Source organism: Pinus tabuliformis, chromosome 5_1 (genome assembly GCF_031772625.1).
Source record: "Pinus tabuliformis cultivar Carrire ecotype Pingquan chromosome 5_1, CPIR1, whole genome shotgun sequence".
Lineage (NCBI taxonomy): Eukaryota > Viridiplantae > Streptophyta > Pinopsida > Pinales > Pinaceae > Pinus > Pinus tabuliformis.
In genome coordinates, this window is record NC_142305.1 from 510,256,680 (window position 1) to 510,281,843 (window position 25,164).

Consider the following 25,164-nt stretch of genomic DNA (forward strand, 5'->3'; position numbering starts at 1 on the left):
CCTTAGCTTCGTTTTGGAGCCTCCCTACCAACCATCCTCAGCAGCATGTCTTGCACCCTCAAGCATATAGGCTTCAGTTGTTTCTCAATGTCTTGTCAGCCTGTGCACATCAGTTTCCTTCACTCCCCCCACAGGTTTCCTTTTCAGACTTAGACCATGTGCTGGTCAAGCAGCTCCCCTAGAAAATTGAGCAATTCTAGAGGGGAACCAACCTTCCCTCTAGAAATTACGCAAATCAGCTGACCAACCTGCTGAGCTCAAGAATTGCGCAAATCATTCTGTCAGGATTCCCTCATAAAATTGTGAAATTCTGGATGGGAACCAACCTTCCCTTCATAAATTGCACAAATCAGCCTGACAGCCTGCTGGGCTCCAGAATTGTGTAGAACAGTCAAGCAGTCTTCCTCCAGAAAACTGCGCAATCTGGCCCACCACTGTAGTTGATCCCAGGAATTGCACAATTCTGTGAGGCAGTCACCTTCTGACCCCAGATATTGTGCAATCCCTCTGGGACAGCTGGCCTAGCTCAGCCCAGGAACTGCGCAAATTTTCATCCCAGGCTCGCAGGCTGATGCATGTACCTTCAGGTTGACCGGTTCCCTCCGGGACCGAGCAAAACTGATTTTCATGCATGGACTGCTTTTCCCAAGGCATCCCTAGATTTATGGATCTATTTTTAGCAGTTGGAGGTTACATGCAGTGCTCATTTTACAAACCTCCCGCCAAGTGTCACTTTTCCTAGATTCGTGGCATGCGCTTCATAACCTCAATTTTATTAAAACTTATGAACCAAGCGCTACAAAGCTCATTCCTCACATCAATCTTGCATCTCCGACATCCCACATCGCATCTAGGAATCATCGGCACATCAGTTCAGTTCTTTTGGTGTAAGCCCCTTTGCATGTCTTGCACTGCGTTTCTGTCGCTTTTTGTGTTTCGGCTTGTGTAAGTGTTGTCTGCTTGATTTCAATGGGTGCTTGTTGTCGTTTTTATGTATGTTATCTTGTAGCATCATAGTTTCAGTTTTCGTTCACATCTCACTACTGTTGCATCCATGACATTGTTTTTGCACCAACGGTCGTCGTTACAACGACTCGCTTCACACACATGCATGCTTTCTCGTTTTCTGAATCATGCACTTGCTCTTTGCATGCATGATCATTCACTCTCGTTTACACTCAGTTTCACCATGCATTCAGAATTCTCATGTTTTTAGTCGCCCATCGGCAGGTCTGGGCTACCTTAGCCCAGACCTTGCCTTGCCCGGTTAGCATTACACATTTCTGGAAGTGAAGGCTTTTCCTCCCCTCCAGAAATTGCACAAGTTGGGCCCATCATTGACCTCTAAGCTTGAATTGTACAATTCTGGGAGGTAGTGCCTTGCTGACCCTAGAAACTGTGCAATGCAGTTTGCTGGTTTGCATGTCACTGCTAACTGAAATTGTGAATTACACACTTTCAGTCCTTAGCAGGCCAGGATGGACTGTGCATTGCACAGTTCCACCATTCAGTCAGCCTCCAGATAGCCCAAACTATGCATTGCGCAGTTTTGGTAGTCAGTCTCCCAGCCTCCTAGTGAAAATTGCGTAATATTCACAAACAGTCACACAAGTATGTTGCATGCCATTCCTCTAGTTTGTTTTGGTTTTCAACTGACAGATTGCTTGTCATGAGTGTTGCTATGTCTCCAGGTATCACAGGTGTTCGTCTACCTCTCAACAGCACAGGTACAATGGATTCCAGGAGAGAAGAGTCGAAGACACCGTTCAGAGCACAACTAGGGATGCAGTCGATCAAGTGTCTATGAACTTGCCTATCTATGAAGACATAAAGTTGTTCATGGACAAGGATATCAAGATGAAATGGCAATGGTGTCACCAAGATTAGCACCATCAGAAGCAGTATAAGGTAGCACACCTGCATGCAACAAATGCAAGAGGAAGGTTGTTGACAGCACAGAGGCAGAACAAAGTTGCAAGCTCAAGCAAATCCACTTGTGATGAAAGCAACTTTGGATATTGAGGCTATGAGGCAACAACGACGAGAGGATCACGTGAAGGCAGAGAGAGAAACAGAGAAGGAGTTGCAGGTGCTGAAGCAATAGATCAAAGAATAACAGGAGCTACATGGACAACAGAAGGAGTTGCAATGGGAACATGCACAACAGTAGGCACAACATGCACAATCTAATGAAACTGCGCCCATATAGGTTATGGACCCATCCAACAGTTGTCATGGAGCAGATAGGGTGAGCAGTGTTGTTGATCCCATGCAAGGGTATTTAGGAGCATGAATTTCATTGTGCGCACACATGCAATCCCACCCATTTGGCACACTCACCGAAGAGAAGACAAGAATCAAGTCCAACTGGAGCTAAACATATATTTTGACAAGTTGTGCACATGGTCACCAGCACACACTTGGAGATCAACACAGACACTATGCATTAGTATGTCGTTGTTCCATCTGCACTTAATATGATGATGCACATGTTATTAAATGAGTTGGACAAAGGATCCATATCATTGTACCTAGATGCAACAGAGGCAAGAGTTCGCTTTCAATAGGATGTCACTATTGAGCGCACGAACACCATCACGGACGACCAAGCTTGGCATTTATTCGCCACCGTCTATCATCGCAAGGATGTCAAAGAGTTGGCCTTCCCACAACTATCCGAGTCTTAGTGATGTCTTGCATGGCTTTCTCAAACCTATTTTGTCTCACATGGGTACATGTGCAAATTGTATGTAATGTCTTATCAAGTGGAAGTTCAAGTGTCAATAGTTGAATGTAACAGTCATAGAGTAGTTGAAGAGTCGTGAGGGTAGATGAACAGTCAACAAAGGGGAATGTCAAGGGTCACCCCAACCTTTGCTATATATAGTACCTCATAACTCATTGTACAGGCTTCTAGTCATCCAAGCTTCTGATAGGAGTATTTTAGAGAAAGCTTGGAGAGTATTGTAATGAGCCTTGGCTTCTCCACTACGCAGAGCTAGTATATCTCTTTGGAGGAGCAGGCGGCAGTGACTGTAACGTTCCGTTGTCGAAACTAGTGGTTGGTCATGGTTGTATTGTATGATTGGAACTTTCACTTCTTAATATAACAGAGCCAGCATGTTTCATGCATATGTTGTTATTGTATTTCATTTAACTTGTTTACTCTAATGATATATGTATTCGTTTACTTATGCATGCACGTATGGACTTTTTTGTATAATTATGTATGAATATTACCGAAATGTGATGTTGGTTTAACCATCACTTTGGATTGTTAGCTTACTTGCCTTCCAGTTTGTGATGCATCTTTTCTCGTGTGTTCCCTTCTTAACTTCGTTCTTTCACGGGTTTCCAAGGGGTGCACTCACCTCACCCTTCGTGTGTTAGAACCATTCATGTGCTTTCCTTGACTTGTTGCATATGTCACACCCTTGCTATCAACAGGGATATCTTACTTGCCTATGTGCACAACCGCGGTCAATGCGATACCATATGACCCACTGCTGGGACTCCTACACCAAACGGTCTGAGGTCTAGTTGGGACTTCTTACTGGGGAGATCCCCTTACATGTTGGCAAGTCCAACACCGTCAACATTTATGGCGCTAGAAGGAGGGCCAGATGACAAGTTGTGTCCTCTCATCCTGTTTTGAACCTTTGCACATCTATCATGGATTCTATTACACTCATCCCTCCACGATGTCTTTTGCATGCCAAACCTCTCAACATCACGAGGGAGTTTTTTGATCTCTTGTCTGAATTCATGTATGATGGTGAAGGCAAAGTAGCCTGGCCTGAGTACTTAGAAGACTTCTATGCATTCGTTGATAATGCAAACAAGTTCTTTGGAAAACAGGTCAGTCTACTACTTTGACACACACTTCACGAATCCCCACAACAGTGGTGCTGCAGTCTGCCTCCTGGCAGCGTGCACTCACTTGACCAGTTCTGTGATCTCATTGAATCTACTTTCCATCATTTTGATCCAGAACCTCTTGACCAAAAACTGTTACAACAACAGAAGGCCCTGCATGAATCGCCTATGGAATTTTGGGAACACTTCCGTGTGTTGCAGTTTCAAGCTCCGAAAAGCCAGATGAAATTTCCATATCTTTGGGACAGATTCGAATATTGTCTTAAAAAATCAGTCAATCCCAAGAAGAAGTTCAAGATCAAGCCCCACTCAGCATACTTTGGTGATGGAGCTATGCAATCACGGATGTACATGGTTGCTGTCACAAGTGATTGTTCGTCGTCCCCTCATCAAATAGCTCCATCATCGTAGAGTGATGTGGGAGAGCATGCACACACATCTGTTCAACCGTCACATCCTCCTAACAACGCTCCTTTTGATTTTCGCGCAAGCTTGGTTGCAAATCCATTGGGTTATCACATGCATTTTGTAACAGCCCTGGTGAAAATTCTATGTAAAAATATATAAATACCACGGATGATGGGACACGCATTCCAAGATGAATGGTGGGCAAGACATCCTAGTGTGTGTTCATTTGGTTATTTATGGATAAGGAAATTGGAAAAGGCAATGGCTAAGGAATTAAAGAGGCAAAAAAGTATTTTGACACATTTATTTATGAAAATAATGGAAATTAGGAGAAAAGGAAGGTGAAAGGTCACATGTTGCATGTGAGGAGGAAATTGAAGGAAAATAATGGAAAATGAAGAAAATAGAGGCCTCATTAATAAAAAGGCTTCTCATAATCAATGGGCAAGACTTGGTCAGTTTAGTTTTGGAGCTCTCTCATTATTCTCTCTCTCTCATATTCTTGGACACTGAGTTTTCTTGGATCACTTTGGCATTGGAGAAAGAAAGGCAAAGAAGGCAAGATAAAGCAAGGTGTTGGGTAGCGGGTCCCCCGCGTAAGGGTTTTGGGGCTCAAAGCCCACAATTTTGGGTAAAAGTATGGTAAAGGCTCCACGAAGTGTGCGGAGCGTGAATTATAATGAGTCAAGTCAAAGGGTTTTCTGCCCAAGAAAAATGTAAGATAATAGAAAGCGAGTCGGCCTACCCGTGGTCGGCAGACCATGGGAATGTATAAATAGAGCAGGGCTCTAGGTTTAGAAGGCAGTTCTTGGTAGCTTTGGATTAAGATCTGAGGTATTATGGGTTTGTGAATGCAATATCTGCTTTGAGTCTGTAAGTCTGAGTCGTGGGTGGTAGTAATTAGAGTAGGCTCTGCAGCTGTGTGTGCAAAGGCTTGGTAGAGTCCACAGCTGTGTGCGCGGACTCCTGTAGTTGAGTGCACCGGGTGGAACTAATTGTACTGAATAGAAGATTAATAAAGTTAAGTGTTTCTGAATTATTGTGCATTTGATCGTAGATCTATATGTTTATGCTTATGTTCTGAGTTTATGCATATCTTTAATATTTCAGGTTGCGCACATTGGTTATAATTGTTGAATGCTTGATTAAAGACCTTAAGAATTAGATTTGATCTATAATAAACACATTAATAATAAGAATCTAAGAAGTGCCTCGTCGCCGAGCTACGCGAAGGCCAAATAGCTATGCAGAGTAGCGCGAGTGCGCAGATCGGTTCGTGACCCTTCCAGTCCTCATCAAGACATCCCTAGGGTGCGGAAACCTGGTTCCAGCACCCTCCCATACTACCTTGGGTGATACTTCAGTCCGCACTCTACGGACTGTTTCCGAAAGGGCCGGTAGTGCGGGATTTGTTTGGATAAATCACTTCTGAACCTGGGTCAGGCCCCATCAAGCCAACAAATGGTTCCGTTGCTGGGACCAGGATCTGCCTAAGGGATGTCTGATGTCGGAACGCTGGAACCCTATGAAGAAAGAGATTGAATATTGGTTGGATCAGAAGCTTCACGAGTTCGTGGTATAGGAAAATAAAACTCCGCAGATATCTAAGAAGAGGTGGCTAGATCACTACATATACACTGAAATCCACAAGATCTTCTTCACGTCCTTCTCATCAGAACTGTATGAGTGGATCGCGAGGCTAGCCAATAGTCAGGGAAGGTGAAAACTCGATCAACCGTTAGTGTGGACCCCAGAGTTGGTGCGCCGGCTAGAGGCATCTGAAGATAAAATCGCACGGGCGGTAGATCATTGGCTGGATCGGATAATAGGAGGGTTTATCACTGAGTTTGCGATAGACACAACTGTGAGCTATAGTGAGCTGAGCGGTGTTTTCTCAAGGGATCGTGGGTAAGTACATCAAATCATTGAATACTTGGACTAAAATGTTGTTATGTGAAAAACAGGTTATGCGAATCCATTGATGTCTGGGATAATGTAGAGCGGAAGAGGCTACCGAGGGATCGAAGGATTAGAGAACAGTCCCCTGATTTCACTTTCGCGAGAAAGCGAGGAGGAGCTCGTTAGGTTCTCTCCGAGAAGTGCGGTCCAGTTGATAAAGCAGTGCATTCCACAGTTACCACCTCCATCCACGCCATCACCCACTTCACCTACATCGACCCCATCTTCACCCACCCCACCTCCACCACCTCCAAGGGTTGGAATGGTGAGTGCAATCAAGTTTCTCATATTTAGAGGCATAGGAAATGAGGAACCAAATCAGTTCTAGTTCGTGGTAAAGGCAGTATGGGAAGCCCAAGGCGTTACGGATGATAACATTAAAAAGGCTACTTTAGTGAGCGCGTTGTAGGATCGCGCGTTGACGTGGTATATCAAGCACTCTAGCGATCATCCAAATGCCAGAATAGCAGAGATCCAGGATGCATTGAACAAAGAGTTTAGTCGACCGAAATCAGAAACTCAGTCAATCATCAGATTTAAGGAAATTTTGATGCTTCTAGGCGAGACTCCATGGGATTTGGATCAACGCTTGAAGAGTATGATCCATGAGGCTAATATGACGCTTTCAGATGCGCAACACTGTGCCTGGTTTGTGGCATCCCTGACACTACACCTAAGGATGGTGTTGTCACAACAGAAGATCTCAACCCAGGCTGAAGCATTAGAGATAGCGATGAGGTTGCATGAAACTCCAATACAAGATCCTGGGTTGGGAGTTCAACAAATCCACGCGCAACTACAAAACCTATGCTTGGAGATGCAAAGCCTGAAGCAAGATAGGGCACCGCGACTGGAGGCACGTGAAGAAGTGTGGTGTATAAAATGTAAGGGCCCGGGTCATGATAAGGATCACTTCCCTGTATTCGTGAACTATTTTGCGAGAGGGGGGTCGATGCCATTGAGGCTGGAGGTACAAGCAGGGCCAAGTGTGGCACCCACACTCTAGTGCGTGATCTGTCAAGTAGGAGGAAAGCACGCGACGGACAACTATCACCTGTTGTAGAAGTATACACAGACGCTGCAGCAACTGTACTGTAACTTTTGTATATCAGTGGGTCACGACTGTTATAGAAATTTTTGGGCACTACAACCCCAAGCATGAAATGTCCATAAACCAAGGGCTCCTAAGTCCCTAAAAGTGTTGTTCTAACCCCTAAAGGAACAAGGTCAACTGATTACAGCTTCTCCCAGAAGTTCTCCATGAAAAACTGCTCAGAACTGGTCAAAACAGGATCATTTCAGTTGTTCCATAGGCAAAGTGTGTTTCATCTCACCTAAACACACTGTGTGGGTGCGTTGCATTTCAAAAAGCCCTTCTATGGGGTGCGATGGGTGAGAAGTGATAAATGGCATTGTCATTCCTCAAGGTGGAGAGGCATGGAAACTTCCAGAAACTTCTCCTGTGACACTTGCCTCTCTGAATTCGACCAAGGATGAGTAAGAGATCATCAATCTCCAAGTGGAAGCAAGAACTATCAGAGGGAAGACACTAATCAAATCACAAGTTGACTCATCTCCCTTACAGATATCTATATATGGATCCCTCATCCCAGAGATCTAGAGGCTGGAATTTTGCATATTGTAAGGAATTGTTGTTGGTTTCTTGAGACAACATCAGATTTTTGGGTGATCTAAGATTTGTATGAGGTGAAGAGGGGCTTCCTTGCTGAGAGGATGATGCTGGGTCAGAACAACTGGTTGTAACTCCCCTTGGCTCTTTCTTGTTTATCAATAAAAGTTATTCAAGTTTTCCTCCATACTCTTGTGTCATTCATGTTTGCTGCATTTGTATGGTCAATTTATATCTGATCCTAGTTTGTTTATGATTATAGATCCATGTTCTTGTATAGTTCTATGCTACTGTGATCTTACAGGTACTTTGTGAAGCTGGGCGTGCAAGGGAACAAGTAGTGAAAGACTATCAAGAGAGAAAGGAATCGAACTAGGAGATTAGCGCAAGACAAAGGTTGGTCTTCTTTGTTCTTCTCTCATCTATAATTCATAAAGGAAAAACGAAAGTAGCTTTACTTTGTTTGTTTCTAAGGTAGCTATCACACCTTAGTGGGATAAGCAGTTCTGTGTAGACACTTTTCCTTGTAACAAAATGGCGACTCTGCTGGGGATGAATTAGTTTGTTTGTTTATCTTCCTTGTTGTCTATTTTATAAACTTACATACGGAGCCTGAAGTCGAGCCAGGTAGCTTTCGAACTGCATTTGCTATGCAAGTGCAAAGTAGATAAATATCACTTCAGTCAATCTCCAGGATTTGCTTATAATTTAAACAACTAATTTACAAACTCTCTAATTTCCCTTTGTGATAGCTCTTAGATCCTCCTTAGATCTACCCCTGATTGTTGCATTACTGATTACCATTTTCTCGGCCAAAACCCATGAACTGAACTGCAAACTATGACCTGGAACCCAAGCAAAGTCTCGTCTCTGGCCCAACGCAGGCACTGTTCTGTGAATCTGAAATTCAGCGCACTTCCCGAGTGTAGTAGGTGCGCTGCATTTCAAATTCCCTGTGTTACAGGTGCACCGATCAGACTAGGCATTGTTCAGTTTTGGTTTCTGTGATTCATTCTTTCCAGTTCTATTCATGAATTTTGTTGCCTGTGATCAGTATATCTCTGTTTGAAATCCCTTTTCCTTGCTGTTATTCCGCCTCCTTTGTACAAAAGAACTGTAAATGTTTTTGTGTATTTGTTGAGTCATTTTCAGTTCTCCTTCGCAAAAGTAACGTAATCGTACTGTCGTCCTTTGATTTGAAAGCGTCACAAGTATCGTTTTCAGTCATAGGAAAGAGTTTGATTGTTGTAGATAGTCGATTATCATGTTACTATTGTATTTGGTCTGAATTTGTAACTTTTCTAGTGTCGAAAGCAAGTATTCATTTCTAAATCGTAAAGTGTTGTGATTGCCTCCATTTTTTATTTCGAAAAGAAACTTGTTGATAATTGTCGCTTGAAAAGTAATTCAGATTTGTACATTAGCTTTCTTTTCTCCATTCACATATTAAGAAAGCCGAAAACAAATACATGCATGTGCATTTGCATTTAGACTGTTTGATTGGTTTGATTTAGGAAAGTGCGTTTAGAGTGTGCTCTTTTCTCTTTGTGAAAGAATATTGTCTCTCTTTCCTTAGTAGCTAGGATTTTCATTGCACAAAGAAGATAAAAGATTGTTTATCATCTTAGATTGCATTTTAGGAATTACACATCTACATCTCGCGGTGAACCTGAAAGGCAAACTTCATAAACAAGATCAACTATAAAATAAATTCAATGAATCTAACAATGCTTTGGAACCTAACGCACAACATTTAGAAGTCTAGGCTAGAGACGTATTTCGGCGTCGTAAAGCCTGGTAACTGTTGTTCTCACTGATGGTTGGGTGATTCCTCCACTTTGCGACGATAAGTGCCAGTACGGACTTGTGCTCCCACGTACCGTCGAGTATATTTTGGGAGACCACAATAGGCTTAATCCTTTATCCATAGGAAGTCGTGTCTGCAACCCTATCGATCGCAATGCACTGAACACAGCATTCGAGAAGATTGACTGCCGTACTATAAAAAGTATTCTGCAGTTTTGCGATTGGTTTGGTAATCCCTCTACCTAGATTTCCAGAGAAGTCCCTTTCGTTCCTTTTCAGACTCATTAACGGAAAAGGTCCATCTGAGCACTTGTCACTTCAGGTTCATTAAAAATCGAAGGCGACTAGAGTCATCTTTTGTTTTTTCTCGACTCTTAAAAATTGAAAAAACAAGTTGTGTCAAAGCGTCTAAAATTTATTTTAAACAGAATAATTATCACCCTTTTCTACGTTGATCTTAAGTTGAGAAAATGGAACCCACCAACCAAGGAATTCCCCTTGGAGGAAATCCTAGTCCTTTCTCCTCTTGGGGAGATGTTGGTGCACCCCATATGGCCACATTGTCGCTTCCAGGATTGACAATCGGCTTGCATGTATGGATCTTCTCAAACTCTGTCGTTCAAAACACCGCAATTCCTGAACAGTCGAGTCAGCAACTAGACGAATCCAGAGTTACCCACCAACCTTCTACTTCCTCCAATTCTTCCTCTCCTCCTTCTTCTTCGCTTGATGGGGTTGGTAAAGCCAAAAATCAAGTACCTGAGAAGAAGAAGGAGAAGAAGAAGAAAGAGAAGAAGAAGAAGGAGCCCAAAGCGAAAGGGGGCAACCAAGCGTCGTCTAGCGAAAATCCACACACTGCACCGACCAGGCCTAAATCGCCATGTGTCATTTGCAAAGGAGACCACTATCACAGAGATTGTTCTTGCATCCCTCGGATCTTAAGGGACTGGTCTCCTCGTTTGCACAACCGGTGTCGTCAACCTCTGATGATCATGTTGAAAACACACCGTCGACTTGAAGCCCCAGGACAAAAAGGAAAATATAGATTTCCTTGTAAACTGTGTGAAGGCGACCATGTCGTTCACCGTTGTCCCTTCTTAGACGAGGCTAAAAGAGTTTTGGACGATCATCTGGTTTCACCGTTACGACTTCCTCCTAGATATAAAAAACTCTTGCCGAGTCCGTCACTAGTTGAAAAGCCGGCTGACCCGCCCAGGTGGTCAGCCGAAGCATCTATCATTGAAGACAAACCATCTAAACCCATACCAGACGAAAGTCAAAAGGTCGAGGCGGCAGTTGACCCGGTCTTGCCTTCAGAGGTTCTATCTTCAGATGATACAGTCACAGAAGAGAATAAGGATGACACCATCCAAATTCTTTTCGTAAGCACAGACTCCGATGAACATGGGGGAAATTTACCCATTCCTTTACCGTAGGAAGGACGTTCGTCAGAGTCGTACCCAGCCATCTATGTGGTCCCACCTCCAAGCAACCTAGTTGTTTCCTTCGACTGGAATAAACTAGGCAGACCCCGTTTGCCGGCTAGTGTACCATTCTGAATTATTGCTCAAGTATATAGAATGGTTATGGCCGGTACCATCATAGATGAAGGGGCTTCTGTGAGTATCCTTTCCTCGACTGCTTGGAAAGTGCTTGGTTCGCCATCGCTTTTGCCTGAAATGAGAAATCTAACAGGCTTTGACAAAGGAACCAGTCAACCGTTAGGGATCCTTCCCAATGTGCCCATAACATTGAGAGGAAAAACCATTCACATGAACGTAATGGTAGTTCAAGGACCCCTGGATTATAATATACTCCTTGGACAAGACTATACTTATTGCATGGGAGCCATTGTCTCCTCACTCCTTAGAGTAATGTGTTTTCCGCACGAAGGAAGAGTGGTCAAGCTCGTGGACCAGCTTTCATTTCCCGGATCACGCATAGCAAATAGTCATATACCATCCCTAAATGGTCTTTTCACACAAGGAATGTCTCATCAATCCCCAATCTGCCCACCCGATGAGCGCGAGTGATTCAGGGGACATGACTGAAACCCAGGGGGCATGCACCCTGGTCTGCTTCGGTAGGAAAACTTCGGGTATAGGGTAGGTTTCCGCGAGAGATATATGATTGGTCTGTACTCCCATCCATGATTGGAAGAGGGAGTTATTCTGGAACAAAATTCTCTTGTCAAAGTTACGTGAGTGGAGTAGCCTCCTCGACTCACCTTTGTCTATTTCGGTAGACATCGCCGAAGAAGTGTTTTGTTTGCGCTGCGAATAGAACAATCTTTGGGTAACCTGAAAGAGGTATACCTTTCCTGATAAAACAAATGTTTTGTCGGTTTGAACAAAAGGTGGCCTTGAAACTTTATTTTATACCTGGGGACATGCAAACCTTTTGGCATGCAAGCGAAGAGCGACTATTTATTTTTTAAATTTGTAGGTCCTCTAACCCTTTAAACTCGTAGGATTGGTCGTTTCCTAACTTGCATAAAGAAAGGATGTGGGGCAAAACTCTAAAAATTGACGTTTTTAAATGGGACATTCTTATTATACGACTGGATTAATCGAGTTGTTTTAGTGCATAGTTCAAGCTCGTTAAAAAATAAACATAAGCCATGAGAAAATGTTTCCCCCCGCGTTTAAGCTCACTAAAAAATGAACTATTTCCCGGTAAATAACCATCGTGAATGAAGTACTTGAGCCTTTAAAAGCCTTGGTCGTGTTACCATCATCACCTCCACTCTGTATTGGCCGATCGTTCACCTCCATTTGATTGTTTACCCCTTTTGAGGAACAGCTTCGAAGAGTGATCTCACTAGCCATCCTTGTAACACTGCCGTGATTGGAACATTCCAAACCTTACCTGGAATCAGTTGCTACCTAATTTTATCACTCATTCCTCAAAAGACGAGTCTCCTTTAAGCTCTTTTCAACTAACTTGTAAAATATGAAAAGATTGCCGAGCCATTGACCTCTCCAGCTCGTTAAAGGGACTGGAAGTGCCATCCCTCCCTTAGATTTTAATCTTTTTGGACCTGAGGGATTATTACACAAAAAGATCGAGCGCTTGTTTTGTTCGGCTTGTTAAAAGTATCGAAAATTCATCCCTTCTGTATTGTTTTATACTTTTTCAGACTTAAGGGATTAGATGACGAAAAAGGAATTTTCGAGTTTCCTTTATGTTCCTTTTCAGACTCTCTAAAATTGAAAAGGACTGAGTTATCTTTGTCGTTAAAACTTAATAGCGACAAACTTTTCCATAGCAGAGAAGAACGAGTTTCACTATCGCTAGGCTCGTTAAAACATAGCGATGGGTTTTCCCGAAGGGAAAATTATAGAACAAGCATATGTTATCCTCCTCAAGCTTGACAAAAATAAATAGGTACTGGTCAGCAATGACTGGGGAAAATTGGGAAGAAAACTTGAAGAAACTTTGTTGGTGGCAAGTCGCTCTTGAACATGACACTTCCACTCCGCATCCAAGTCAGGTTGGGTTGTTTCATTCACCGGTCACATCACCATGGTCCCATCACACCATCCACATTTGGGGTAATGCTACCAATCCATCATGTCAGTGTCGCCGATATGTTCAAGAGAAGTCATTCAGAGAATTCACCTGTGTCTCACCCACTACAATACATTCATACTCCATTCTTTCATGACCGCCACCCTGAACCGTATGTCATCAGATCGTTTTCACCTCCATTAAAATCATTTGCTCCGTTCCGTGTCATTGATGTGGGATTCATTAAGGCCCTCCTGTGACGGATTGCTTCTTGTCGACATCAGCTCATTATCCAAGAAGTCGATCTAGGAACACCCCGTTCAATACTTTGAAACTTGCATGCCTCAATGGCAAGTTTCTCACTTCCGGCGACAGGTTTACATCAATGACCTTCGGCCGAAAGATTTTGCGTGGTGTTCGACGCCAAGTCCTTTATTCACACCACATGAATTGTACTGCAGTACCTTGAGGGTCATTATCATTATCGGTGATTCCTCTCGCACCTGTTAACAGCTTACATCATTGGCTGGTAATCAGGCGATGTCTTTCCATGTTCGACTCCAGAACATCTCTCACATGGATAGACTTGTACTTCGAGTGAAGATCGAACGAGATTGAAGACCCCGGATCTAGTTTCATCCATCCGGGCTGCGATATATATTCAGGGAAATAAAGACATCAAATGTACATCATTGCTGCACAAATAATCATCTAATCAAAGGGATGATGGCTCTACCAGAATCATCAGTCTACACTCAGATTATTGTCTCTCCTATGTACATGAAAATGAATTTATAAAGCTAAGCATGGGAATGCCCACCTCAGCTAGATCATGAAAATATTATGAAGATAATGTATTGTATTTTATCTTATTACAAGTCTCCTCCCAGCTTGAAAGAACTTCGAATCTTCATAATAAATCATTTCACCCGACATCAAAAGATTAACGACCTCATGCTTTAGGGGGCAACTGTTATGGACATTTTTGGGCACTACAACCCCAAGCATGAAATGTCCATAAACCAAGGGCTCCTAAGTCCTTAAAAGTGTTGTTCTAACCCCTAAAGGAACAAGGTCAACTGATTACAGCTTCTCCCAGAAGTTCTCCATGAAAAACTACTCAGAACTGGTCAAAACAGGATCATTTCAGCTGCTCCATAGGCAAAGTGCATTGCATCTCACCTAAACACACTGTGTGGGTGCGTTGCATTTCAAAAATCCCTTCTATGGGGTGTGATGGGTGAGAAGTGACAAATGGCAGTGTCATTCCGCAAGGTGGAGAGGCATGGAAACTTCCAGAAACTTCTTCTGTGACACTTGCCTCTCTGAATTCGACCACGGATGAGTAAGAGATCATCAATCTCCAAGTGGAAGCAAGAACTATCAGAGGGAAGACACTAATCAAATCACAAGCTGACTCATCTCCCTTACAGATATCTATATATGGATCCCTCATCCTAGAGATCCAGAGGCTAGAATTTTTCATATTGTAAGGAATTGTTGTTGGTTTCTTGAGACAACATCAGATTGTTGGGTGATCTAAGCTTTGTATGAGGTGAAGAGGGGCTTCCTTGCTGAGAGGATGATGCTGGGTCAGAACAACTGGTTGTAACTCCCCTTGGCTCTTTCTTTTTTATCAATAAAAGCTATTCAAGTTTTCCTCCATACTCTTGTGTCATTCATGTTTGCTGCATTTGTATGGTCAATTTACATCTGATCCTAGATTGTTTATGATTATAGATCCATGTTCTTGTATAGCGCTATGCTACTGTGATCTTACAGGTACTTTGTGAAGCTGGGCATGCAATGGAACAAGTAGCGAAAGACTATCAAGAGAGAGAGGAATCGAACTAGGAGATTAGCGCAAGACAGAGGTTGGTCTTCTTTGTTCTTCTCTCATCTATACTTCATAAAGGAAAAACGAAAGTAGCTTTACTTTGTTTGTTTCTAAGGTAGCTATCACACCTTAGTGGGATAAGCATTTATGTGTAGACACTTTTCCCTGTAACAACGACAAGCGAACATGTCGAAGCTATGAGTTAATGATGGATAAGACCCCAGCCTATCGAATGCAAACTGAAACATGAGGTTTGGATCCAGCTGCGGGGCACGCGGTGGATTCCAAGGATGAGGACAAGGGAGAGGAGGAATGGAACCTGGACGAGGGCGCGGATAGTTGATCTGCTATAATTTCGGAGGGTCGGGGCACTATGCTCGCGATTTTACCAACCCAAAGAGAATATCTTGTCCATACTGTGAGCAGTTTGATCATGAAATGGTAGATTCTCTGACGTTAATCGCCCAAATGCACGAGAAATGGTTACTACAGCCTACTCCAACCCAAAATATCCAAATGATGAGGTTTGAACCACACGAAGAGGACCCCAGCGTAAACATGGTACTCAGAAGCGGTACAACTACAGGGGAAGATAAGAGGAAACAGCCTAGAGAAGATTCGAAGGTTCGCGAGGCTCCTACAAAGGAACCTGAGTCTGAGATGGAACGTGTGAAGGAAACATTTAAGGAAGCTAAGAAGAGCTTCACGGAGGCCTCTACTTCAGGTAGTAAGGATCAACTTGAGCCGGGAATGGATCCTTCTATGCTTACTACCTTTTTAGAGACATGTATGAAGCTGCTACGCGACAATAAGGCAGTTAAGGGACTACAAGAGCTGATCACTAGGTGCGCAGGGTCAGGAGAGCCATGCGTGGTCCGGAAACTTGGAAAGCATGCTTTGCGCACTGGGCGGGAAATGCGATTGACGGCGCAAATTGGTGAGTATGAGATGGATCAGGTCATCCTGGATTTGGGGTCAGATGCGAATGTATTACCAAAACAGACGTGGGAACGCATGGGCAAGCCTGCTGCAGTGGTCTTCTATTCAATTGCGCATGGCCAACCAACAAAAGATCTTACCAATTGGAAGGTTGCAAGGGGTGACAGTGGACATTGAAGGTGTAAGTACGCAAACGGACTTTGAGGCAATAGAAATTGTTGATGACAGTAATCCGTACCTCCTGCTGCTAGGAATAGACTGGGCCACGGACATGAATGGGGTCATCAACTTAAAAAGACGGAAGATGATATTCAAGAAAAAGTTGCTCCATGTAATAGTCCCGCTGGACCCAACCGAAGGAGTCCGCTACACTGAACCTATGCGTGATGAGGACAGTGACGATGAACTAGACTGCATCTACTAGATAACGGTGCAAGACCAGGATCGAGTGAATCCAATAGCGGACGGGAGAATCTCATGGGAACGCGACAGTTCCTGCACGTCGGATTCAGATGAAGAAATAGAGCGATGGAAGAACCGATTGCATGAAGTAACAACGCTAAATTGTAATATGATGATTAGATCACTGCGACGCGTGACAACTGAAGTAAGGAAACTGCCAGCAGATGATGACACAACAACTGGGGAGGAATTCGTAGACCACTGTGGAACTACAATCATGGAGCAGAAGTGACACGATGCGAAAAAAGGGGCATTGTGCGCGACAACTACACAAGGGTGGAGTACACCTTGGAAGATTAGGTGGAACGAGCGCGAATGTAGAAGGCGGATGCGTGTACGGGTTGGAGGCCCTCAAACGTGGTCTGGGCAGCAAGGACGAAGTGGTTTGGGCACCCACCTATGACGAGGGATGTAGTCGTATCTTGTGCAACCATTGCCCCAACTAAGAATCAAAAATCAGAACCCAACACAGCAGCAGGAATGGCAATGCCTTCTGCCAGGCGTTCGCATCGGAGCCTGTGGAAAAATATGTGGAATCCTTAACAGAGTTCGTCAGATAAAACCAACCAATTGGAATCTGCGTGTACCAGGGGTTCGATGGGTCTATAGGACCATAAACAAAATGGGGTGTGCGAAGATGACCCTATCCGCGATCAGACACAATGAAACCAGGAAGGAAGAGAGAATTTCCTCAACCATCGCCCAAGCAGTTCGGATTGAACGCAAGGATCTGGGCAAAGGAATTCGATGGTTACAGGAAGCCATTCAGCACGGGAGCTTGAAACTTTGTGAACTCGAGGAAGAATGGGCACGGCTAAGGAGGAAATTCATGATGTTGGACGAAGAAATCAGCAAAATGAAAACCGGAATCGCCCAAGCAGGCCGTGCGAATCTGAGAATAAGGGGACCAGACCTGGCCAACCCTACTACGGTACTAGAACAAGTTGTGACCCTACTATCATGGCTACGACCGCACCAATGGGGGAGCATATTGTATACAACAGAGCGCGATGGGATACCGGATACAAAGATACTCGAAAGGTGCCCACAACCCGGGCTAGCAGGAAAATTGAAATCCCGTACCAGGGGTGTGACCACCTGACTAGCCGTAGAAGGCCCAGTCTCAGCGCTCCAAGCAGTTGGAAGAGGGCGTGGGACTATAAAGGATTCTGTAGGGGAGTTTCACGGCTCAGACGTGGTGCACAAAATCAGTGTGAAGCATAGAATGCGTCCGCGTACAAAGGACTACGTTGCCGCGTGGGGAGGATGGAAGGTGACCATTGCATATACTATTCATGACAATATGTCCCATTTAAGACATAGAGGAGCGGACAGTGGGCAATTAAGACACAGGTTCAGAACTAGGGTTGAACGGATCTACCGCCAAAATCACATTAATGAGCCACGAAAGGGGGGAATGGTCGAATTTGAATTCAAAGAGGCCTATAAAGCACAGGTGGCCTGTCACCAAACAACCCTTGACCTGTTTAAATTGTGGCACTATCAAAAGAGCGAGAACCTGATGAAGTTGGAGACAATAAAAGCAAGTTCGTGGTATGAATCACTGCTAAAGGATACACAGGAGTTCCTGACCAGAATCATGACAACAACTAGGGGAGCTGCCAAGAGTGCTACACAGCCAGTAGGAGATACACCAAAAATCCCTAAATCACCCTGGACGCCAAGGCCCAAAAAGGACCCACAGACAGCAGGACCAGTCTGCATGTCTCCACGAAATCCCCGATTTGGCAAACTGTCAATGGAAGAGAAAGGTCAAATTGTTAATATTGAAAGCGATGATGAGGAAGAGGACCCTCCTACCTTTGTTGAAGAGATAGAACCAGAGGAAGAGATAGAAGAAGACATCCAACCAGTACGCACCACAGCAAAACAACCCAAGTATGTTCCTCCGCAGAAAGGGAGGTTGAAGGTCCCTAAAGATTTGGACGTTGTGACGAGAACACTCCTCACCCCGCTCCTCCCTGAAGGGGTTTTATTTGAAGCTACAGTTGTATGCCGCGTGCCCACTATCAAGTTTGAAGACTAGGACCTTGCAGACACTGAGAAATTCCCGCACTTAGAAACTAGTGAGCTTATGGAACAAAGCACAGAAGGGGTGGTTACCAATCTATAGCCACGAGATGGGATGCACAGGGTGGAGGAGGCTGGGCTACTCCACCTCCTCTCAATTTCCCATTTCCATCAGCCCCCAATTACGATATTTGTTATCAGACAACTACTTTTCCTGGTGCATGATGGGTACTTGTGGCTGGAGGAGCCCATTCCCATCACGGTGAGCTCATTCATAGGATTTCTTGACTTCCCTATTCAGGAAGGGACTCTGTGGAAATTGCTAGCGGTGGGGACTTGATGCTTGTGGAGGCTATGAAAAAGAAATATAAGCTGGAAAAGAAGCAGAGGGGGTATGTTATTACTAGCATTTAGGAAAAAGGGGTCCGCATAGCTACCCAGTTATTGGCAGGAAAGGTGATGAGGAAATGCAGGAGCAACGAGGTACCAGCCACAGTCATCGCGTTGGCTGAGCAATGCACAGAAGGGGTACAGTTCAACTGGGCACAATTCCTTTGCGACGAGTTTCTAACAAACTACAGGGAGGCCCAAGAACAGGGTAAGAGCTTCCACTACACGTGGTTGCTCTTATCCATCCTGTTGGTTACCAGCGAATTACCTGAGGATAGTCAGTTTCCTTCCCTTGACCAGGACTGGCCAGAGGCAGCAAAATACGTGTCGCTATGGGCAACGAAGGACGCTACGCGAATCAGAGAAACCAAGATCTTCTGGGTGCTAATGGAGGCAAGCATACGACTATGGATCAACAAACGGCCACGCCTATCTGCCGAAGTATACGATAGTCTCAAAAACTTTGCAGACTTTAAAGCAGATATGCACAATGTATATATCAGGGCGCGGAGGGATCCAGAGCAGAAGTGGACCACACTCCCCTTCATTGCCATAGATGATGTCATCTTCACGGTGGTCGATACCTGGCCACCGGAATGGCGCACACCAGATGTGGTAGTGCACGACAAAGCAGAGATTCAGAAACAAAAATCTGCTACCAAGTGGCTCGCCCAACAGAAGCTGAATGAACAACTAGCTACAGAAGTGCGAGTGTCTCGGGAGGCAGCGAAGGTCACCACGGAAAATACTGCAGCAGGAGTGGCCACTACGACGTAGGAGGAAAGAACCCCAAACATAACAACAGAGAAGGGAACAGATGCGACAACGGAAGGCAGGGACCCAAGCACCACCTCGGCACAATTGAAATGACCGCGCGTCCCAAAACGCACGGGGCCACGGAAGAAGACCAAGGCCTCCAAGTTGCAGGAGGAGCCTATTACACTAACCGAGGGTGACCTCTATGACATCGGGGATACAATTCGCGAAGTCATCAGGGAGGCACTCGACGAGGCTATGAAAGAGCAACAAACTGTGTTGGGGGGACTAAGGATGCAACTACAGGAACTTCAAGCACGAGCCCCACAGCCGGGAGTGGTAGCTACCCATGGAGTTATGGGTACGTCAGCAACTGAGTAGCTGATGTGGGCCAAAATGGCTAATACTATTGCACTTCCGGCAGAAGCATTGACAGCAGACAACGCGGAGGACAGAGCCGTGGTAGGCCGGCTCACGGGACTTGGATTAAACTTGGCTGCCCTCCCATGAGAAATCTTATACCAGCTACAGGATGGCGCAATGACAGAGCTCTGTGCTAGGGAAGGACGTGCGGTACAGATACTCAGTGAGAAATGAATTAACATCGAGCAGTTGAGCCTCCAACGTGATGAAGCAGTAGCACAGAATCGGCAATTGGAGCAAATTGTTGAGGAAGCATGTTGTCGTGCCCCTGAGCTTGAGATTGCGGCAGATTTACCTGTAGGCATACGGATCCACAAGTTGGCCAGTGGGTTCCACGAAGCGAAGGAAGAAGTAGCAAAAATCCAGTTGGACCTCAGTTTGTAGATCGCAGAGCTAAGACTCAAGGTGCAACCCTCTACACCACTAGAGATTAGAGAGCAGTGGCAACGCGCCATCCAATCCGGGCGGGAAGCAATAGCACGTGCCATACAGGAGTGCACCGGCTTGTTAGATCAGTCATTTATCATGATCACTTCACTACAGGAAGACCCAACATTACAGCGGTTAGAGATTGAAGCATGGGAGTTGCAGCAGGCCTATGATAATTTCCGAGGGACCACGTAGACGATTTCCCTTACTCAGCGATTGGCCAAGATGAGGGAGGCCCAGGCTCTCAAGGCACAAGTCGATGGCGCTCGCCAAAAAGAAGAAGTCCTTAAAGAATGCATCCAGTCTTGGCTTGATGAGGTATTTGCGGTCACCGCCAACATCGAGGGAAAGCTAGCCCACATGCAGGCAGTATACGAACTCAGAGAAGCAAGTGAAGCTGATAATGACATATCGGAGGCTCGCGCACAACGAGTACAGCAAATGGCGGAAGGATGTGTTGCATAGGTAAGCGAAGTGCAAAATTTATTGAATAACCTCCGCATGAAGATCACCGCACCAGCCGAGTGACTTGGGACGAGTCACGATGATTGTGTTGGGGGCCTTTTGGGCAGCGGGTCCCCCGCATAACGGTTTTGGGGCTCAAAGCCCACAATTTTGGGTAAAAGTATGGTAAAGGCTCCACGAAGTGCGCGGAGAGCGAATTATAATGAGTCAAATCAAAGGGTTGTCCGCCTAAGAAAAATGTAAGATAATAGAAAGCGATTCGGCCTGCCCGTGGTCGGCAAACCATGGGAATGTATAAATAGAGCAGGGCTCTAGGTTTAGAAGGCAATTTTTGGTAGCTTTGGATTAAGATCTGAGGTATTATAGGTTTGTGAATGCAATATCCGCTCTTATTCTATAAGTCCAAGTCATGGGTGGTAGTACCAAGTCATGGGTGGTAGTAGTTAGAGTAGGCTCTGCAACTGTGTGCGCAGAGGCTTGGTAGAGTCCACAGCTGTGTGCGCGAACCCTTGCAGTTGAGTGCGCAGGGTGGAACTAATTGTACTGAACAGAAAATTAATAAAGTTAAGCGTTTCTGAATTATTATGCATTTGATCGCAGATCTATATGTTTATGCTTATGTTCTGAATTTATGCATATCTTTAAGATTTAAGGTTGCGCACGTTGTTTATAACTGTTGAATGCTTGATTAAAGACCTTAAGAATTAGATCGGATATATAATAAACTCATTAATAATAAGAATCGAAGAAGTGCCTCATGAGCTACGCGAAGGCCAGACAGCTGTGCAGAGTAGCGCGAGTGCACATATCAGTTTGCGACCCTTCCAGTCCTCATCAAGACATCCCTAGGGTGCGGAAACCTGGTTCCAGCACCCTCCCATACTACCTCAGGTGAGACTTCAGTCCGCGCTCCATGGACTGTTGCCGAAAGGGCTGGTAGTGCGGGATTTGTTTGGCTAAAACACTTCCGAACCTGGGTCAGGCCCCATCAAGCCAACACAAGGATCAAGCATCTACAACATGCTTCATTGCAGGTATCAACTTGCATGTGTATTTTCCTTGCTAGATTTGACATGCATGGGACTGCATATGTATTTTCCTTGCTAGATTTGGCATGCATGGGATTGCATGTGTATTTTCCTTGCTAGATTTGGAATTCATGGGATTGCATGTGTTTCTTTTCTGCCATGGCATGGGTTTTTCTAGGTGTGACAGTATTTTCAGCCTAGCCTTGCCATTTCCTGATAGCTTTGATGAGATGGGTTCTCTCATGTGTTTTGTGGGGAATGGTCGGATTGGATTCGAAGCTGAGTGGGGTGGATCTCCGAATTGACAAACACATGGTGGTAGTGGTCCCTGAACCAGACTGAGGATGCATGAAGCCACTGACCTAGTAACCCCTAAACCGGACTGTGGGTTGCGGTAAAGCCAGATTGTGTGCCTCGGTGGGCCTAGGAATCCTTGTTGGTGAATGGCGGGATATACGGTAAAGCCAAGAGGTGGATTTTCTCTCCGTTGGGCCTAGTGATTCTAGGATGGAATGCATGGTAAATCTTGGAGAGTATGTCTTGGTGTAGGGTCTAGTGATCCCTGGATCAGACTGCAGATGCACGGTAAAGCCTGAGAGACTAGGAGGCACTCAAATTCCTCATGGTGTAGGTGGAGAACTCCGGTGGCATCCACATTGATTGGTGTTTTTTGATGTATGAGTCCCAGATTCATGCTTTGAATGTGGCACAGGGCTGATTGGCTAAAGAGATACTTGGCTCAGCCAAGCTATGGTCAAGTGGAACGTGGTAGTCCCGTCACCGAATGGTTCATTGCATTTATTAATAAAAAAATTCATTCCCTTGATTTTCATGTGCAAATGTACTAATGTATATATGGATTTGATGGCTTATATGTTTGTTGTATTTCTGTTCCTATTATGTTTTTTATATTCACATTTACCCTGGAGGGTGTTACAGAGTGGTACCAGAGCTTCCAGGTTCAAACACTTGGACTGGATGGGCTCTATCATAGGTGAAATGAAGAACAAATGTTAAATTTTAGACCTTTCTTTCATATCTGTTATAACTTTTCTTTTGTGGCATATTAGAAGTTGAAATTTTTTCCATATTGAAGGTAAATCCCACTGATAATGTGGTAAAAATTTCAGATATTGGTTCACAATACTTTAGGAATTATGATCTAAGGAAGATGACCTTCCTGAATGCACCTTTAAACAGGTCATGTTGGAATTTCTGCAATAACTCATCTTCTGTAGGATTTCAGAAGCTAAAAAATTGTCCACATTGAGGGGACATACCATTGATTATGTGGTAGAAATTTCAGATATTGGGTCACAATATTTTAGGAGATATGAGTATAGGGAATCGATACTTCTAAATGCTCCTAAAATCAGGCCTCAAACAGGTCATGCTGACATTGTTGTTATAACGTTTTTTTTGGGCACTCTCAGGAGCTGAAATTTTTTCCACAGTGAGGGGAAATCCCATTGATATTGTGATAAAAATTTCAAACATTTATTCGCTATATTTTAGGAGATATGACCAGTGGAAGTCGAGATACTCCTAGAATTGTGCACCAAATATGATTGTGTTGGTATTTTTGTTATAATTTTTCATCTATGAAATCTCAGAAGTTGAAACTTGAACCATAGTGAGGGAAAATATCACTGATCATATGGTTTAGTTTCCATAACTTTTACTACTACAGTTTAGAATATATGCATTGAATCATTCGCTATATTAGTTTGCATGCAAAGTGTTTGATGAAATGCTTAAATAGTTCAATGATTAATTGCATACAAACTGTTTGATAAAATGCCCCAATGAGTATTTTGGTTGTGGCTGAGGATAGTATTGATGTGTAATAGTGTTTTTGTAGTTGATATATGCTTACTTGTATCCAAATAGTTTGTTATATTAGTTTTCGTGTAAAGTGTTTGAAAAAATGCTTACATGCAAATGTAATAGTATAGTAGTTGTTTGAAGAAAATGTAAAAGTATGGTAATTGTTTGAAGAAAATGTTATTTTTTGGATGGGATAATATTGTAGTATGATGATATGGATGTAGTTGATCTATGCCTATTTTCATGCAAAGAATTTGAAGAGTTGCATGTAAGGAATTTGAAAAGTTGCATGTCATGAAATGGAAAAGTGGCATGTTTTTAGTTATTATGTTACAAGTGGAATAAGTACAATACTTTTGACTTAGTCTCGTACAAATGTATGAAAAATAAAAATCAATTTCTTTTCAAGTGTGGTTAAATTTAGTAGATTTTTGGAGATCCCATTTCCATAATTGGACATTGGAGATCGGGCCATTATAGTAGCTTCCTCCCTCTACCTTAGTGTGGACCATGGATAGTAAGGGGGTATGCTTATAGGTTGTTAGTATTGGTGAATTCTGATTTCAAATTAATAGACATGATGTCTTGATTTTTGGAACATGTGACTCACTATATATGAATTATATGTCGCTTACATTTTGATTTCATGATACCTACTTACATCCTTATATGTTAGGTTATATTATTGAATATTTTGATTACATATATCAGTCTTGTAGGTTGATTACAAGAATTTATCGCTTATGTTCGACTACATGCGTTTATGCATAAGTGCAGTTGATTTGGCATTGCTTATGCATTTTGTTGGATGCATGTGGAAATGTGTACAATGGAGTAATGGTTGTTGTCATGCATGAGGTCATGGTTTGTGTAGTTGACATGGTCATTCATTGATGACTAGACTCCCGCTGGAATGATGTGTATATGGTTTGGTACTCATTTTCTATGTGTGTATATGCAGTTGTTATGCATGTATGGTCTTGGTTATAGTTTGAATAGTAGGTCAAGCATGCCTTGTGAAGTCATTATATTAAATTTAGGTCATCATAGTGCTATTGGATGTTATGAAACTAATATGTTGGTTGAAATAGAGCAAGAGGTGCAGATCATTATAATCAGATTGCAGCATTAGACTTTGGGATAAGAGCAGATCATCATACAGGTAGTGTATGTTTGGCATGCAGGTATGTAAGTTAAGGATTATTATATGCATTAGGATTATATACATTAGGTTTATGAACATGTATTTGATGCTATGGTTACATTCATGATAGATGTTAGATGATTAGTGTGATTATATGCACGTGTCAGATTGTCAAGAATGATAGTAACCTGTAGTTGTATGCATTGTTATTGTTGCTTTATATTAGATAATATGATGATTATGT